At 40.6% G+C, this 18,073-nt stretch overlaps 1 protein-coding gene across 10 annotated transcripts in view; it reads left to right on the top strand.

The window, feature by feature from the left end:
- The window catches only part of TPST1 (tyrosylprotein sulfotransferase 1), a 154,580-nt gene that overhangs the window by 11,457 nt on the left and 125,050 nt on the right, over positions 1-18,073 (top strand). Inside the window, exon 2 of one of the 10 annotated variants that reach the window (XM_065541846.1) lies at positions 4,811-4,928. The exons of the other annotated variants lie outside the window; for them this stretch is intronic. The gene's annotated coding sequence lies outside the window, so the exon portion shown is untranslated. The remainder of the gene's footprint in view (positions 1-4,810; positions 4,929-18,073) is intronic. 10 annotated transcript variants of the gene reach the window in all.

Genomic DNA, 18,073 nt, shown 5'->3' with positions numbered 1-18,073 from the left:
CCCAGGTGTATTTTCAGAAAAATTACTCTGATCTCTGGTAGCATTGTAGAGAACAGGTTAGAGAGGGGCAAGACTAGGTGTACAAAGACCAATTAAGGCAGTCATTATAGGAATGTAGGTGAAAGATGATGAGGCCAGTGAGGCCAAGAGGTTAGATTTGGGGGTGAATTTGTGGAGTAAGGAGAACTGGTTAGGTGTATAGGTGAGAGAGAGGGAGAAGGAAGGGTCAAGGATGACTTACTGAGTTCAGGCTTGTGTGTCTGGGCAATGGTGGTTCTGTTCATCCAGGTAGGAAATGCAGGAAAAGAAACAAATTTTCAGGGAAAAGGAGAAAGCCAATCATAACATCTTGATGCCCAGGAAATAGCCTGAGAGAACAGTTGACCCTGAAGATGGAGATGTATATGGAGGGTCTGTGCTAGAATTGAAAGTGAAGTCATCAGAAGTAGGTGAGATTGCTTGGTTCAGTGATTTTCAACATAGGCACTACTTAAAAACCACCTGGGGAGCTTTTAAAGAATGTGGATGGGGGATCGATGCCTCGTTCCCCCATCCACAGGGATTCTGTATCATTTGGTCTGGTGCAGGGCCAGACCTTGTTACTTTAAAGATGCTTCCCATGAGATAGGTAGCTAGGACTGAGAACTGGGCTGAGAGCCCAAAGAGGGAGTGATAGAACCCTGAAGAACAATAGTAGTGACTCATCCTTTAAATATCAGGATAGCTGAGTGTGGTGGCTCACACCTGTAATCCCAGAGTTTGGAGAGATTGAGGTGGGAGGATTGCTTGTGACCAGGAGTTTCAGACCAGCCTGGCCAACATAGCAAGATCCCCGTCTCTACAAAATATGAAAAAATTAGCCAGGTGTGATGGCACATGCCTGTAGTCCCAGCCATGTAGAAGGCTGAGGCAGGAGGATTGCTTGAGCCCAGGAGTTTGAGGCTGCAGTGAGCTATGATCATGCCATTGCTCTCCAGCCTGAGTGACAGAGTGAGACCCTGTCTATCTGTCTGCCTTTCTTTCTCTCTCTCTCACACACACACACAACAGGCTAAATACCGCCTTCGTTGACATAGTTTCTTGTGTACATTTACCTATTAAAGGACTTACCACATTTTATTTCTGCTGGGTCCATTTTTATAACTAATTCCTTGAAGTCTGAAACCATGCCTTATTTGTCTTTTCATCACTGCCTTGCCCAGTACTTAATATATTTTAGAAACCTGTAAAAGTTGGTTGAATAAATCAGTTGATAAGTGATATAAAACAGAGCTTGAACTCATGATTTTGCAAACTGACCAGTTGTTTCTTTGCTGCTTAACAGGTCACTGGTCAAATACGCGTAGTCATTCCTGTTTTAAAAACATGCAATCTTGCCAGGCGCAGTAGCTTACGCCTGTAATCTTAGCACTTTGGGAGGCCAAGGCGGGGAGATCATGAGGTCAAGAGATGGAGACCATCCTGGTCAACGTGGTGAAACCTGGTCTCTACTAAAAATACAATAATTAGCTGGGCATGGTGGTGGGTGCCTATAGTCCCACCTACTTGGGAGGCTGAGGCAGGAGAATCCCTTGAACCCAGGAGGCGGAGGTCGCAGTGAGCCGAGATTGCGCCACTGCACTCCAGCCTGGCGACAGAGCAAGACTCTGTCTCAAAAAGAAACAAACAAAAAAACCCCAAAACAATTTTTATAAATTGGAGTGGATTAAGATAAGTATTATTTGCTCTGTAATGTCTTGGCTTTTAAGGTGGTTAAGCTGTGACAGTTATACAGAGGTTCATTCAGGCTTTGTCTTTAGAAGATACTATTTAAAATAGACTTTATTTCATATGATTAAGGTATATTGATCTTGTATCTTTTTAAAACAAATAGCTCTGATTTTAGGCCCATGAGCTTTTTAAATTTTTAACTAGAACAAAAACTGTCAATTTGATAAAAGATCTTGAACCGTGGCATAACAATTTCTTTTTAACTAAGAAAATTAAGGAAGTAAGGAATATGCCTTAAGCAAGCCCTATACCTAAATGAATCTCACTGGGATTGGTGATAGGTAGGAAGAAATAAATAATTCCCATGTATTTAAGCACTGTTACAGGAAACACCTGTGATTGCTCATCTACTGGTATCAGTGTATTTTCTTTTCTTTTCTTTTCTTTTTTTTTTTTTTTTGAGATTGAGTCTTGCTCTGTGGCCCAGGCTGGAGTGCAGTGATACAATCTCAGCTCACTGCAACCTCCATTTCCCGGGTTCAAGATATTCTCCTGCCTCAGCCTCCCAAGTAGCTGGCATTACAGGCTCCCGCCACCATGCCCAGCTAATATTTGTATTTTTAGTAGGGACGGGGTTTCACCATGTTGGCCAGGCTGGTCTCCAATGCCTGACCTTAAGTGATTCCCCCACCTAGGCCTCCCAAAGTGCTGAGGCATGAGCCACTGTGCCCGTCCTCAGCGTATTTTCTATTTTCTGATTTCTCAGGGCTTAGATATAAACCATGGAATCTTTTGTGTTCTTTGTTCTTTGTTTTTTCTTAAGATTTTGTCAGCTGTTTCTTTTTATAGGATTTGTGGTTGACAGTTCTTTGCTTTTAACATTTGAGAAATGTTGAGAAACTTTTTTCGGATGAGAAACCCTGCCATTAGAATTCATTTTCTTATAGGTAACATCCTCTCTCCCCAACTGCTTTAGAGGTTTTTTCTTTGTCTTTAGTTTTCAGAAGTTAAATTATGATTTTTCTGCACAAATTTCTTTGGGTTTTCCTGTTTGAAGTTCTCTTATTTTCTTGAGCTGCAGATTCATCTTTTTATCACATTTGAGAAGTTTTCAGTCACTTCATAGAATAATTTTTCAGTACCACTCTCTGTCTCCTTTCATTCTGTGACTGAATGTTAGATCTTTTGCTACTGTCCCACAGCACGTGAGACACTGTTTTCTTTTAATTTTTTTCCAGTCTTATTTTTTTGTCTGTTGTTTAGATTGGGTAATTCTTATTTCAAGTTTATTGGTTCTTACCTGTGTTATATTCATTCTGCTGTTGAGCTAACCCACCGAGTTATTATTTTGGTTGTTTTTCAGTGCTATAATTTTTATTGGGTTCTTTTTTGTCTATTCTACTTCTTTGGTGAGATTTTCTATTTTGTCATTTGTTTAAAGAGTGTATGTAATGGCTTGTTAAAGAATAATGGCTACTTTAAAATCTCTGTCAGATCATTCCAACATCTGATTCATCCTGTTGTTGGCATCTGTTAACTGTATTTTCTCATTCAAATTGTGGTTTTCCTGGTTCTTGCTATGATGAATGACTTTTGATTGTATCTTGGACATTTTGGATATTATGTTAGGAGTTATAGATCATATTTAAACTTTATGTTTTAGTAGACAGTCACCTTAGAAGGAGCATGTAGCTCCCAGCCTGCGTTTTGTTTTGTAACAGCTTTATTGAGATATAATTCACATGCCACATGTTAAACCATTTAAAGTATAAAATTCATTTACTTTTAGTATATTTATATAGTTGTACATCATTACCACAATCAATTTTAGAACATTTTCACTACCCACGAAAAAACCATACCATGCACTCCTTAGCCGTTATCCTCTCCTACTCTTCATCCTCTCCATCCCTAGGCAACCACTAATCCATTTTATGTCTTTATAGGTTTATATTATATAGAATAGAAATATCTATTTTGAACACATCATAAAAACAGAATCATATATAATATTGTCCTTTATCTCATTTTTAGAGTAATATTTACTATTACCCCATATTTACACTTTTTTTGTAATTTTTAAGTATTTATAAGTATAAATATAAATTATATTTATTTATAAATAGCGAGCTGCAATTTATTTTTGTAATATTTTTGGTTTCAAAATCCAATTAAAATTGGCCGAATATAATGAGTTCCGAAGTGTCGTTAAGAATTGGTGTTGCCAGGCCGGGCGCGGTGGCTCAAGCCTGTAATCCCAGCACTTTGGGAGGCCGAGACGGGTGGATCACGAGGTCAGGAGATCGAGACCATCCTGGCTAACACAGTGAAACCCCGTCTCTACTAAAAAATACAAAAAACTAGCCGGGCGCGGTGGCGGGCGCCTGTAGTCCCAGCTACTCGGGAGGCTGAGGCAGGAGAATGGCGGGAACCCGGGAGGCGGAGCTTGCAGTGAGCTGAGATCCGGCCACTGCACTCCAGCCTGGGCGGCAGAGCGAGACTCCGTCTCAAAAAAAAAAAAAAAAAGAATTGGTGTTGCCCGTGCAGTGGCTCATGCCTGTAATTCCAGCACTTTGGGAAGCCAAGGCAGGCAGATTGCTTGAGCCCAGGAGTTCATGACCAGCCTGGGTAACATGATGAAAGCCCGTCTCTACAAAAAAGCATGAAAATTAGCATGGTGTGGCGGCATACACCTGTAGTACCAGCTACTTGGGAGGCTGAGGCAGGAGGATCTCTTGAACCTGGGAGGGGAGGCGAGATCCTGCCACTGTACTCCAGCCTGGGCGACAGTGTGAGACCCTACCTAAAAAAAAAAAAAAAAACCACTGACCAAAAAAAGATATAAATACATAATGTACATTTAACATGTTTTTAAATATGTATTATGTATTTATATGTATATTTTTGTTGGCTTTTTAAATATATATTTTATAGATTTTTTATATGTATATTATATATTATAATAAACAATTTATAAGATATGTGCATTAAATATATAAATACATATTAATATATGTTTTAAATATATATTTAATATATTAATCTATATTATATTAAATATATATATATTTTTTGAGATGGAATCTCACTCTGTCACCAGGTTGGAGTGCAGTGGCACAATCTCGGCTCACTGCAACCTCCGCCTCCCAGGTTCAAGCCATTCTCCTGCCTCAGCCTCCCAAGTAGATGGAACTACAGGCATGTGCCGCCAAGCCCAGGTAATTTTTGTGTTTTTAGTAGAGACAGGGTTTCCCAATGTTGGCCAGGATGGTCTCCGTCTCTTGACCTCGTGATCTGCCCATCTCAGCCTACCCTCCCAAAGTGCTGGGATTACAGGCGTGCACCACCATACCTGACCCTAATATATATATATATATATATATAAATTTTTTTTTTTGAGATGGAGTCTTGCTCTGTTGCCCAGGCTGGAGTGTGGTGGCGCGATCTCAGTTCATTGCAAGCTCTGCCTCCTGGGTTCACGTGATTCTTCTGCCTCAGCCTCCCAAGTAGCTGGGACTACAGGTGCTTGCCACCACGCCCAGCTAAACTTTTGTGTTTTTAGTAGAGACGGAGTTTCACCATGTTAACCAGGATGGTCTCAATTTCCTGACCTCGTGATCCACCCGCCTTGGCCTCCCAAAGTGCTGGGATTACAGGCATGAGCCACCACGCCCGGCCTCCTAATACATATTTTTAAAAAGAATTAGTATCAATTTTTTCTTTTTTTTTTAACGTTTGATAGAATTTACCAGTGAAGCCATCTTGTCCTGGTTTTTCTTTGTGGAAAATTTTAAATTACTCTTTCATTTGCTTTAGTTGTTATAGATTTATTCAAATTTTTAATATTTTCTTGAGTTACTATTAGTAGTTTGTATCTTTTAGAAATTTGTCCATTTTATCTAGGTTAATTTGTTGGATTACAATTGTTTATGATCACTTTTATTTTTGTAGGGTTGGTAGTTATGTCTCCTTTTCATTACTGATTTTCATAATTTGAGTCTTCTCTCTTTTGTTCTTGGTCAGTCTAGCTGAAAGATTGTTAATTTTTCTGATCTTTTCAAAGAGCCAGTTTTTGGTTTTGTTGATTTTCTCTATTCTATTTTCTGTTTTATTTATTTCACTGTAGTCTTTATTCTTTTCTTCCTTCTGATGGTTTTGGTCTTGTTTGCTCTTTTTCTTTTCTTTTCTTTTTTTTTTTTTTATTGAGACGGTCTTGCTCTGTCGCCCAGGCTGGAGTGCAGTGGTGCGATCTTGGCTCACTGCAACCTCCGCTTCCCAGGTTCAAGTGATTCTCCTGCCTCAGCCTCCTGAGTAGCTGGAATTACAGGCACCCGCCACCATGCCCAGATAATTTTTGTATTTTACTAGAGACAAGGTGTCACCATGTGGGTCAGGCTGGTCTCAAACTCCTGACCTCAAGTGATCTTCCCACCTTGGCCTCCCAAAGTGTTGGGATTATAGGGGTGAGCCACTGCACCCGGTCCCCCTTAGGATTCATTCTGATGTCATTTTCTTCATGTAGCCTCTTCTGAGCCCATGGATGTGATCCTTCCTTGAAATGCGCATATGTCTTTGTTCATGCCTTTTGTATGATCTTTTTATTATTTTATCATGGCATATATGGTTAGTTTCTTGTCTTCTCTCCTTGCTAAGTTGCTAGTTCTTTCAAGGCAGATCATAAATCATACTCATTTATATGCTTATTTAATGTATGTAACATTTAATTGAAATGTATGAGTAAGATTTTCTACCCTGTAAAAATTAAATAACAGTACTGATATGTTTTTATAATTATTGGAAAGGTATAAGAAGACAATGAAAATTCAATTTTGCCCATAGAAATTTTTTTTTTTTTTTGAGTTGGAATCTCGCTCTGTCGCCCAGGCTGGAGGCGATCTTGGCTCACCGCAAGCTCTGCCTCCTGGGTTAATGCCATTCTCCTGCCTCAGCCTCCCGAGTAGCTGGGACTACAGGTGCTCGCCACCAGGCCCAGCTAATTTTTTGTATTTTTAGTGGAGACAGGGTTTCACTGTGTTAGCCAGGATGGTCTTGATCTCCTGACCTCGTGATCCGCCCACCTCGGCCTCCCAGAGTGCTGGGATTACAGGTGTGAGCCACCGCACCCGGCCAGAAATTGTTACTATAGGGCTGGGCACGGTGTCTTACGCCTGTAATCCCAGCACTGTGGGAGGCTGAGGCAGGCGGAACACGAGGTCAGGAGATTGAGATGATCCTGGCTAACACAGGTGAAACCCCATCTCTACTTAAAATACAAAAAAATTAGCCAGGCGTGGTGGCAGGCACCTGTAGTCCCAGCTACTCGCGAGGCTGAGGCAGGAGAACGGCATGAACCCAGGATGCGGAGCTTGCAGTGAGCAGAGATCGTGCCACTGCACTCCAGCCTGGGCGACAGAGCGAGACTCTGTCTCAAAAAAAACCCAAAATTGATGTTATAGTGGTTTCTTTTTTCTTTCTTTCTTTTTTTTTTTTTTGAGACAGAGTCTGGCTCTGTCGCCTAGGCTGGAGTGCAGTAGCACAATCTCAGCTCACAGCAGCCTCTGCCTCAGCCTCTTGAGTAGCTGGGACTTCAGGCGTGTGCCACCATGCCTGGCTAATTTTTTTTTTTTTTTTTTTTTTTTGTATTTTTAGTAGAGACAGGGTTTCACCATGTTGGCCAGGCTGGTCTCGAAGTCCTGACCTCAAGTGATCCACCCACTTCAGCCTCCCAGAGTGCTGGGATTATAGGCAAGAGTCACTGCTCCTGGCCATAATAGTGGTTTCTGATCAAAGATTTGATGCCCAGCTTTTCATAGAGAACATCACAAAATTCCAGCTCCAACTAATTTTGGGTTAGAGGCATAATTTCTCACAACAAACGTGGGAAACCTCCTTTCATAGGAGAGTGACTAGGCTAAAGCAAAACTAAACTGGTAAAATGTACAGGAAAGGTACAGCTATTTGCCAGGCTAGTTTCTAGCCTCTTATATATATCTGTTACTTCTTGAGACCAAATCTAGCTCTCCATTCTTAATCTCTCCCGGATGAAATCTTCAGAGACTTTCAGAAAGTGTGCAAATATGCATCCTGCTCATTTTTGTAAGTAAAGCATAATGGCTACATGGATTTACAGTTTTCTTCTGTCATTCTAATTAGATCTGAGATGGTCATGATGGGATAATTCTGGAGAAAATACAGTTATAAAGCTGGGTATATTTTTAAAATCTATATGCTAATAAAAACTTTATAAATAATAGCACATGGTCTTAACTTTACTTCATTTGCACCATAATTGTTGCATACCTGGCTGTTTGTTCATGCCAAGCCTAATAATGACTGGGACGTACCATGGTATACAGTCAGACCTGGGTTCCAGCTTGGTGAATAATTTGCCATGTAGCAATATATTAAGGAAGTTATTTATCCCTTTTGGGCCTCAGTTTCCTTATGTGTAAAATTCTAGAACTGAAATGTTCCTTTAACCTTATGATTTGTTGCAGCAAGTGTAAGGGATTGCAAAAAAGATTTTGATTCATTCATCAACGAGAGTGTGAAGTGATGATAGAGGCAGATGAAATAGATGATCAATAAAGAGAGTGGATTAGAAGAGCAAGAGTCAAAGGGAAAAAACAGGTGAACTTTGTATTTTTAGTTTTTTTTAAATGTAGTCAAACCTTATTATAACACTGGAACCAGAAGGAAAAACTAATGTTCTAATCCTAGGAAAGCATTAGCTATCTGGGGTTTTATTGAGAAAGTTTTAGCAGGATCAGTCAATGCACATTTATTGAATGCTTAATATGCTTGTAGTATGTTGTTATATACTATGGAGAAACTGAAAAAGATAAGATATAGTCAATACATCCCAAGAACTCACAACTAATTACACTTATAGAATCTAATTACAGCCATAATTACCTTATTGGCAATCTAAAATTCATTAATTCATTCAGAAGTCTCTAGTTTCAGGGAGCTCACAGTCTACTGGAAAAACAAAGTAACCATGTAGTGTGAGACATGATATGATAGGGTGTGTACGAGGGCACTAGGAAGTACACCTGTGTCGTATGTGGTAGAGAGCTGTCAGGAAAGCTGTGCAGGAGAGATGGCATTAAAGTGGTGGAATGAAGGATGAGTGAGAGTCATCAGGCAGAGAGACATGCAAAAGCTGCAGTGCATGTGGAGGCTCAAACAAGGAAGGGATGCTTCAGTTGGATGACGGTGGCACTGAGTGAGTGTGTGGGGAGTGTGGGGGTGGTGGGTGGTGAAACAGGCTGGGGAGCAGACAAGGGCTGGGTCAGGAAGGGCCTTGTACTAACATTATGATGAGGATTTTAAATTTTTTTTGGAAAAAGTAGAAAGTTGTGGAAGAGTTTTAAGCAAGGGAACATCATAAGTATATTTGCATTTTTGAAAGATGGTTCCTGGCTGGGAGCGGTGGCTCACACCTGTAATCCCGATGTTTTGGGAGGCCGAGGCGGGTAGATCACCTGAGGTTGGGAATTTGAGACCAGACTGGCCAACATGGTGAAGCCCTGTCACTACTAAAAAATACAAAAATTAGCCGGGCGTGGTGACACATGCCTGTAATCCCAGCTACTTGAGAGGCTGAGGCAGGAGAATTGCTTGAACCTGGGAGGTGGATGTTGTAGTGAGCCGAGATTGTGCCACTGTACTGCAACCTGGGCAATAGAGTGAGACTCCATCTTAAAAAAAAAAAAAGAAAGATAATTCCTGAGACAAGACAAGTTAGTGATTGAACTAATTGAAGGAAGTCAGAACTCAGACCATTTAGGAGGCTATAGAGTTCATATGAGAAAGGAAGAGGGTGAGGATTAAACTGATTTTTTTTTTTTTTCCTAATTATCAGCAGGGAAAAAATGGAGGGAAATCAAGTAAAGGGAGATGAAAGAGGAAGAATTGACAGGACTTTACCAGTTACTGATGGAGAGGTTAAGGGAGAAACTACATAAAAGTTCCCTGGTTTTGAGCTTGAGAATCAGAGAGAAAGTGGTTCATTGACCAATGGAGGAAAGGGAAGAGTAGAAGAGATTTACTAGGGAAGGTAGGTTCCATTCAGTGTTTGTTGAATGTGACATGCCGGTGAACATCCAGATAGAGTTGTCCCTTAGCCTTTAAATGATCAAGTCTGAGATAGGGATAGAAGTCTTGGTTGCAAATCAATTTGAGTCATTACAGTGTGAGTGGGAGCTGACTGCAGATGAAGCAGGGTAAGTGTAGGAGTGTGAGTGAGGGAATGCAGTGCTGTAAATTAATCTTTGGTCACCGCTTTGTGATGTTGCTTTTGAAACATAAGTTTGAATACAGAGTTGACTTTTTAAAATCTGGGCTTTTCTATTTTGTGTCATTGATTACTGTTAGTGTTCTAACAGTTAATATCTGTAGGACTCTTTCTTTCCAAAGACTTGGAAAAACTGTTTTTCCTCTCTGCTATGAATTTTGTAATCATTTTGTTGATTGCAGAATATCTTGTTGAGGCAGTGATTGAAATTGCAAAGTTTTTTTCTTCGCTCCCAGATTACTTTCTTTCTGTTTATTCATAGTTCCTTGTTTCATTTTTGTTGTTTATTTGTTGACCGTTTGCTTTATTTCAGATGACTTTGTAGGTATTTTAAGGAGATTTAAGAAAGGTTTCACTAGTTGCCTGTTCGTCTATAAATTCCTTGCTTAGGCCGGGTGTGGTGGCTCATGCCTGTAAATCCTGCACTTTGGGAGGCTGAGGCGGGCTAATCACGAGGTCAGGAGATCGAGATCATCCTGGCTAACACGGTAAAACCCTGTCTCTACTAAAAATACAAAAAATTAACCGGGTGTGGTGGTGGGCGCCTATAGTCCCAGCTACTTGGGAGGCTGAGGCAGGAGAATGGCGTGAAACCAGGAGGCGGAACTTGCAGCGAGCCGAGATCCTGCCACTGCACTCCAGCCTAGGTGACAGAGCAAGTCTCAAAAAAAAAAAAAAAAAAAAAAAAAAATTCCTTGCTTTGTATTTTATCTGTTCATGTACCTGCTGCATATTAAATGATGAATGGGTTTTAATTTTTGCTTTAAAGGAACTTAAGTAGTCTGGTGAGGTAAACTAACCACACAATACAGTGGTGTGTGTGCAAACTGATGTGTTTTTAACCAAGCACTTTGAGGTTACAGAAGAGGGAACAATTGATTTTTGTGCGGAAAAGATGGAAAAAGGCAGTCAGGGACAGGTTGACTGAGGAGATATGTGTAAAAGAGAGAAAGCGGCATGGTCCTGGAGGTGGTACCATGAGCAGAGGCCGGGTGTGGAGGGGCCTGATGTCAATGGGGAATGGTTCTCAGGGGGTCAGGCTGCATGGGAGGAGTGCTGGGAGGTGAAGGCAAAGGTGGAGGATGAGCAGGAGACAGTGAAGGAAGGGTGTCCTGGGCCCCTGTTCTTTAAAAGCCCCTTCACATGTTTCCACGTGATTGCCCCAGCAGCGCTGTGAGAGAGAACTTGCAGGTGTCCCTTTTTCTTTTGCATTTTGTCCCCAGTCTGTCTTCTTCCTTTCGTAATTTCTACTCTAATTACTTGTGAAGAAGGGTTTGATTATCATTATCTCTATTTTATGGATGAGAGAACTGATGCTCAGTGATTTATCTAGTGCCATGTGACTCAGAAAAAAACTGATTCCAGACTAGAGCCCAGGTCTTCTGACTCTAATGCACCAGGCTTCTTTTACATTAATTCAGTGCCATCTTCTCTTCTACTTTTTCTATTCAGTTACTTTTCATTCTAAAGGTTATGAGGGGCTGGGTGTGGTGGTTCATGTTTGTAATTCCAGCACTTTGAGAGGCTGAGGTAGGAGGATCACTTGAGGCCAGAGGTTCGAGACCAGCCTGGGTATCGTAAGGAGGCTCTGTCTCTACAAAAAAGAAAGAAACAAACAAACAAAAAATTAGCCAGGCATGGTTGCATGCCCCTGTAGTCCTAGCTACTTAGGAGGCTGAGATGGGAGGATCACTTGAGCCCAGGAGTTGGAGGCTGCAGTGAGCTATGTGCCATTGCACTCTAGCCTGGGTGACAGAGTGAGACCCTGTCTCAAAAAAAAAAAAAAAAAAAAAAGTTACAAGGTTGATAGAAAAATGGCAAAAACTTGAGTTACCAAATAAGAGTATAAAATTTGAACAAATTTGCTTTCTTTGTTCCTCATGGTGGGTGCTCTAAACGGATTGTAAACATGAGCTTGATGAATCTAGAAGAGAAATAGTTTAGCTAACAATGACTTTCTGATTTATAGGTCTGAGAAGTTTGGAACTTGGTAACTTAAATTTTTTATTTTGTTTTGTTTCATTTTAACTCTTTATTATGAAAAATTTCAAACATATCCAAAATAGAGACAGCTATATGAGCCCTCAAGTACCCATCACCCAACTTCAACAATAAGCCCATAGCAGTCTAATTTCATATATACCCTCCACACATGTTTGGTCTCAGATATTTCTGAAGTAAAACCGAGACGTCATTTCATTTAACTTGAACCTTCACAGATGTTATGCTTTAGTTTAACCTGTGCTCCTATCTCCATTTGTGTTCTAGGCATTAGGTCCAGTTCTTGGTATGGTTTTTTTGAAGTTTACTGCTCCTTTAAGAAGTGAGTGTCAGCTGACTTTCAAAGATTGTCAGTTGTGTGTACCATATTCTTCTTGCCATTTGCTACTCGTTAGTGGGTCTAGTGCCAGCCCCTAACGTGCAGCTAGGAAAAGATGTTCCCATGTTGGTGCTCTGACCATGAGCTGACATAAGAATGGATCTTGCAACAATGGTTTCATTTAGGTCAGATTTGAAGTTTCTACTGCATGGCAAAGCTGTCATTCAAAATCTGTCTCTGTGCATTTATTCATTGGCAAGTTCAAGCATGTGATAAAATTATTTTTCCTTTTGCTAACAGGCTAGAAGTAAATGGAGAAACCAGATACAGACTGGACTTTAGTCAGCAGGCACAGTGGTATTGGCTGTTGCTGTTTGCCACGTTGGTTGGCATCATGAATGGGCATGAGAGGCAAGGAACTAGTGATTAACAAGGAAAGACAGTTTTTAGGGGTGTTGTTACATTCCTGTAATTTATCTTTTGCTAGAATATGTTCCCAGCATCTCTTTGAACCTAGAATATGGCCATGTTCCTGATTATAACAGCAGGGAGTGGTGAACGTGCTCTCGAGTGTGTGTACCTGGGCCTATGTGTGTGCACTGGGTGTTGGGCATGGCCTTGCTGGCTACTGACCTCTGTATCTCTACTTTTGTTGACTTTGTCCTGTTTTTGGTTAGCAATCTTACTTTATAAAATTTGCAAATATGTAAGTAGAGAAATGTAATGTCAGCACTCTCTTCTCTAAGGCATTATTTCTGGGAGTCTATTTCATTTGGCCTGCTGGGAAAGAGCAGTTCTATTAATAGTGATTCCTCAGATATGTATATAGCAGTGTTTCAGTGCTTTTTCTTTCCCCTGGCGATAAAACTAAGCCTGAACATTCTGGTATTCTTTTTTTTTTTTTTTTTTTTTTTTTGAGATGGAGTTTCACTCTTGTTGCCCAGGCTGGGGTGCAGTGGTGCGATCTTGGCTCACCACAACCTCCACCTCCTGGGTTCAAGCAATTCTCAAGCCTCAGCTTCCTGAGTAGCTGGGATTACAAGCATGTGCCCCCATGCCTGGCTAATTTTGTATTTTTAGTAGAGACGAGGTTTCGCCATGTTGGCCAGGCTGATCTCGAACTCCTGACCTCAGGTGATCCGTCCCCGCCTCGGCCTCCCAAAGTGCTGGGATTACAGGCGTGAGCCACCGCACCTGGCCCATTCTGGTATTCTTTTTAGATCAGCCTTAGCTCTGTAAATGTCCTAGTTGAGAAAATGTTGATCTGCTTGTCTGAAAATACAGCAAAGTGGAGTTTAAAAGTAATGGAAAGAGGGCCGGGCACAGTGGCTCATGCCTGTAATCCCAGTGCTTTGGGAGGCTGAGGCGGGTGGATCACCTGAGATCAGGAGTTCAAGGCAAGCCTGGGCAACGTGGTGAAACCTCATCTCTACTAAAAATACAAAAATCAACTGGGTGCAGTGGCACATGCCTGTAATCCCAGCTACTGGGGAGGCTGAGGCAGGAGAATCACTTGAACCCAGAAAGCGGAGTTTGCAGTGAGCCAAGATTGTGCCATTGCACTCTAGCCTGGGTGACAGAAAGAGACTCAGTCTCAATAAATAGATAAATAAATAGAAATAAAAGTAACGTATCGAGGCTGTGTGTGTGTGTGTGTGTGTGTGTGTGCGCATGCACATGCACACATGCATGTAAACACACATGCACACAGTGTTTTAGTATATAAGGATAATGGTCAGGCTAGCTTTTACTGTACTTCTTAAATCAAAGGACTACCTGTTTTAGAATTTGAGAAGAATTAGTATGAAGGTGTGAGTGGAGCCTCAAACACTATAGTGTCTCTTATCTAGAAAAAGGTACTTCCCAGTTAGGTTAGGTACCTGTTTTTTTGTAGGCTCAGTATACACTGTGAGCTGGTGCTCTGCTAAGTATGCTCTGGTAGAGGACGGGACATAGACAAAGTCTCTGGGCTTCAGGCATGCAACATCTTTTGGAGTAAAATAAATATGGCACAATGAATAGTGACCTTTGAAGAATAGGTAAGATTTAGAGAAGTCATGAGGAGAATGTGCTACTTGGGCCTCAGTTTGTACATCTATAAAATGAGAGCATTATACGTAGATGATCTAAAGACCCCTCTTAGGACTGATTCTGGAAGTTAAGAAACCTCCAGAAAGAGAAAATTAGGCTTCACAAGCTTAGTGAAAAATAATGAGAATGTTTTTGGAGAAGCCAAAATCCCTTTCTTTTCCCTTTTTAGTATCCCTCACAAGGCCTTTGATCATTTACTTGTATTCAGATATCTTGAAGGACTATGGAACATACCCTCCCACTATTAATTAACATACGTTTAGCTAATGCCTTTTAATGTTTAAAATACAGCAGAAATTAAAACTTGAAGAAAATCACTCAAATTTGTGTCAGTTGACAACTAACAAGTATGCTTGAGTATATGGCAAGGTGTTCTTTGCCCTAAATTATCCCTTAGTAAAGAGGGAGTTGCTTTCATTTGAGTCCTTATGAAACCTCTGAAGGTGAGGGGTGCCTTCTCAATTGCTTTACTTTGAACAACAAACTACTGTTTTGGGATGATAAGCTATTATCATCAATTAGTGCTACTTTTTGGATGCCTGTAGGGATCTCCTGACAGGAGCAGTGGAAAAAGAGGCAGAGAAATTTAACATAGTTTGCTGTTGAATGCCTTAAAATAAGCCTTTTTTTTTTTTTTTTTAGATGGAGTCTCATTCTGTCGCCCAGGCTGGAGTGCAGTGGTGCAATCTCAGCTCCTGCAACCTCTGCCTCCTGGGTTCAAGCAGTTATCTGCCTCAGCCTCCCGAGTAGCTGGGATTACAGGAACCCACCACTATGCCTGGCTAATTTTTGTATTTTTAGTAGAGATGGGGTTTCACCATCTTGGCCGGGCTGGTCTTGAACTCCTGACCTTGTGATCCACCCGCCTCAGCCTCCCAGAGTGCTGGGATTACAGGCGTGAGCCACTGCGCCCAGCCCAAAATAAGACTTTAAGTGACCATTTGGAAAACAAATATCAGGCTTTGAGCAGAGGAATGGAACAATCTTTTTAATTAATTAAGTTAGTGTTTAGAGCTGGGGTTTGGCTCTGTTGCTCAGACTGGAGGGCAATGGTGCAATCATGGCTCACTGCGGTGTCAACCTCCTGGATATCAGCAATCTTCCCACCTCAGCTTCCCCAGTCCTTTTTTTTGTTTGTTTGTTTGTTTGTTTTTGTTTTGTTTTTTGTTTTTTGTTTTTGTTTTTGTTTTTTGAGACGGAGTCTCGCTCTGTCGCCCAGGCTGGAGTGCAGTGGCGCGATCTCGGCTCACTGCAAGCTCCGCCTCCTGGGTTTATGCCATTCTCCTGCCTCAGCCTCCTGAGTAGCTGGGACTACAGGCGCCCGCCACCGCGCCCGGCTAATTTTTTGTATTTTTAGTAGAGACGGGGTTTCACCGTGGTCTCGATCTCCTGACCTTGTGATCCGCCCGCCTCGGCCTCCCAAAGTGCTGGGATTACAGGTGTGAGCCACCGCGCCCGGCCAGTCCTTTTGTTTTATTAAAAAAAAAAAACCCCTCTGGCTGCTGAGTTGAGAATAGACTCTAGTGGGCAGCGGTAGAAGTAAGGATACCTGTCAGTAATCTTGGCGCAAGATGCTAGTAGTGGTAGTGGATGTGTTGAGAAGTAGCTGATTCTTGAAAGTAGAGCCAACAGAATTTTTTTTTTTTTTTTTTGGTCAGATTTGTATGTTGGGTATGAGAAAGAGATGAATCAAATGTTTATTAAATCCTTTATAATCAAGCACACTTCACCCTCCTTTACCTAACAATTCCTCCTCTAAAATTTAGTTTAAGAAAACAATCATGTGTGTAAAGATGTTTGTAAATATAAGAATAGTTATCATAGTAATATATCACAGTAATGAAAATTTTAAAACATGCAAATAATAATAGAGAATCAGCCAAATAAATGCAGGTAAATCCTTTCAGTAGAGTATTATGCAGTCATTAAAATGATCTATAAGTATGTTTTTGGACAAGGAAATGCATTACGAGTATATTTCCAGGTTTAGTTTTCGTATGTATTTTGCTGGGAATTTCAGGTTTCTTCTTTTGTTTTTCAAAATTAGTTTTCAATACTGGGGGTGTTTTAATGGGAAGTCGTTAGAGGGTATCAGAAACTATTGATTGCTGCTTTAGTAATGTAGAAGCCTTTCATGTTAACTTTTGATTGGTGAATATTTTGTATCTCTACTTTTAAAAGTAGTTATCTTGTTTTCCTACAGTTGAATTGTTGCTAAGGAAATTTTATTTTCTTGTGCTCTTTCAGGGAATCAACTAAGGCAATATTTGAAAGAAGTTGAATCATTTATTACCTGTTGTATTCTGACATGTATCAGAAATTGGCAAGTTAAGTGTAATTTAAAATAGTACAAAATATTTATTTTTCCTTATGTATCATATATGTAACCCCCTAAATAAATGGAGTATACTAGAAGAATCATTCCTGTATAACTGTCGGTATAAATGGTTGAAATGAAATCAACCATATTGAATTCATAAGCTTATTGGATCCATAAGAACACTTCTCTTTCATTCACTGAATGAGTTTGGTTTGCTTTGTTCAGATTTTAAATGAATTTTTATTTAAGTGTTCATAAGATGGAAAATACAAGACTGTTTTTCTAGGATCATTTCTCTGTAAGTTGTTTGCTTCATATGTTTCTGTCACCATTGAATCTATTATCTGTTCAATCAGAAACATTAATTGGAAGAATGAGGATCACAAACTCCTGTTTTTGGTCCTCTCCTGCCATCTGTCTTCCTCCTTCCCCCATGTTTCCTTTCAAATCTCTTCTGATTAAAAAAAAACATTTTTGAAATTACTACATAATAAAATAGAATTTTTTGTGCACAGTTCTGTGACTTTTGATACATATATTGAGTCATGTAGCAGTCACAATACAGAATAGTTCCATCATCTCAGTTATATCCCTTTATAGTCACACAGTTCCCTGGCATCCACTGATCTATAGTTTTGTCTTTTTGAGGATGTTTTATGAAAGGAATAATTTTGAGACTGGCTTCTTTTTTTTTTTTTTTTTTTTGAGACAGAGTCTTGCTCTGTCGCCCAGGCTGGAGTGCAGTGGCATAATCTCAGCTCACTGTAAGCTCTGCTTCCCGGGTTCATGCCATTCTCCTGCATCAGCCTCCCAAGTAGCTGGGACTGCAGGCGCCCACCACCATGCCTGGCTAATTTTTTTGTATTTTTAGTAGAGACGGGGTTTCACCGTGTTAGCCAGGATGGTCTTGATCTCCTGACCTCGTGATCTGCCTGCCTCGGCCTCCCAAAGTGCTGGGATTACAGGCGTGAGCCACCGCGCCTGGCTGAGACTGGCTTCTTTCACACAGCATAATGCCTTTGAGATTCATCCAAGTTGTTGCACATATCAAGAGTTTGTTCCTTTTTATTGCTGAATACTATTCCAGCAGTGAAAATGTCACACTTTGTCCAAATTAACTCATGGGATAATTTCTAGATTTTGGTGATTATGACTAGAGCTGCTATAAACATTTATGTACAGGTTTTGGGTGAATAGGATTTCATTTACTAGGATAAATACTCAGGAATGCCATTGTTGTATGGTAAGTATATATTTACATTTATTAGAGTCTGCGAAACTCTTTTTCACAGTAGATATATCTATCATTGGGCATTCCCAGTAGCAAAATGTG

This window comes from Macaca fascicularis, chromosome 3, assembly GCF_037993035.2.
Source record: "Macaca fascicularis isolate 582-1 chromosome 3, T2T-MFA8v1.1".
NCBI classification, from domain to species: Eukaryota; Metazoa; Chordata; class Mammalia; order Primates; family Cercopithecidae; genus Macaca; species Macaca fascicularis.
Note: the sequence above shows the minus strand (reverse complement) of the source record. Positions and strands in the feature narration are given on the sequence as shown.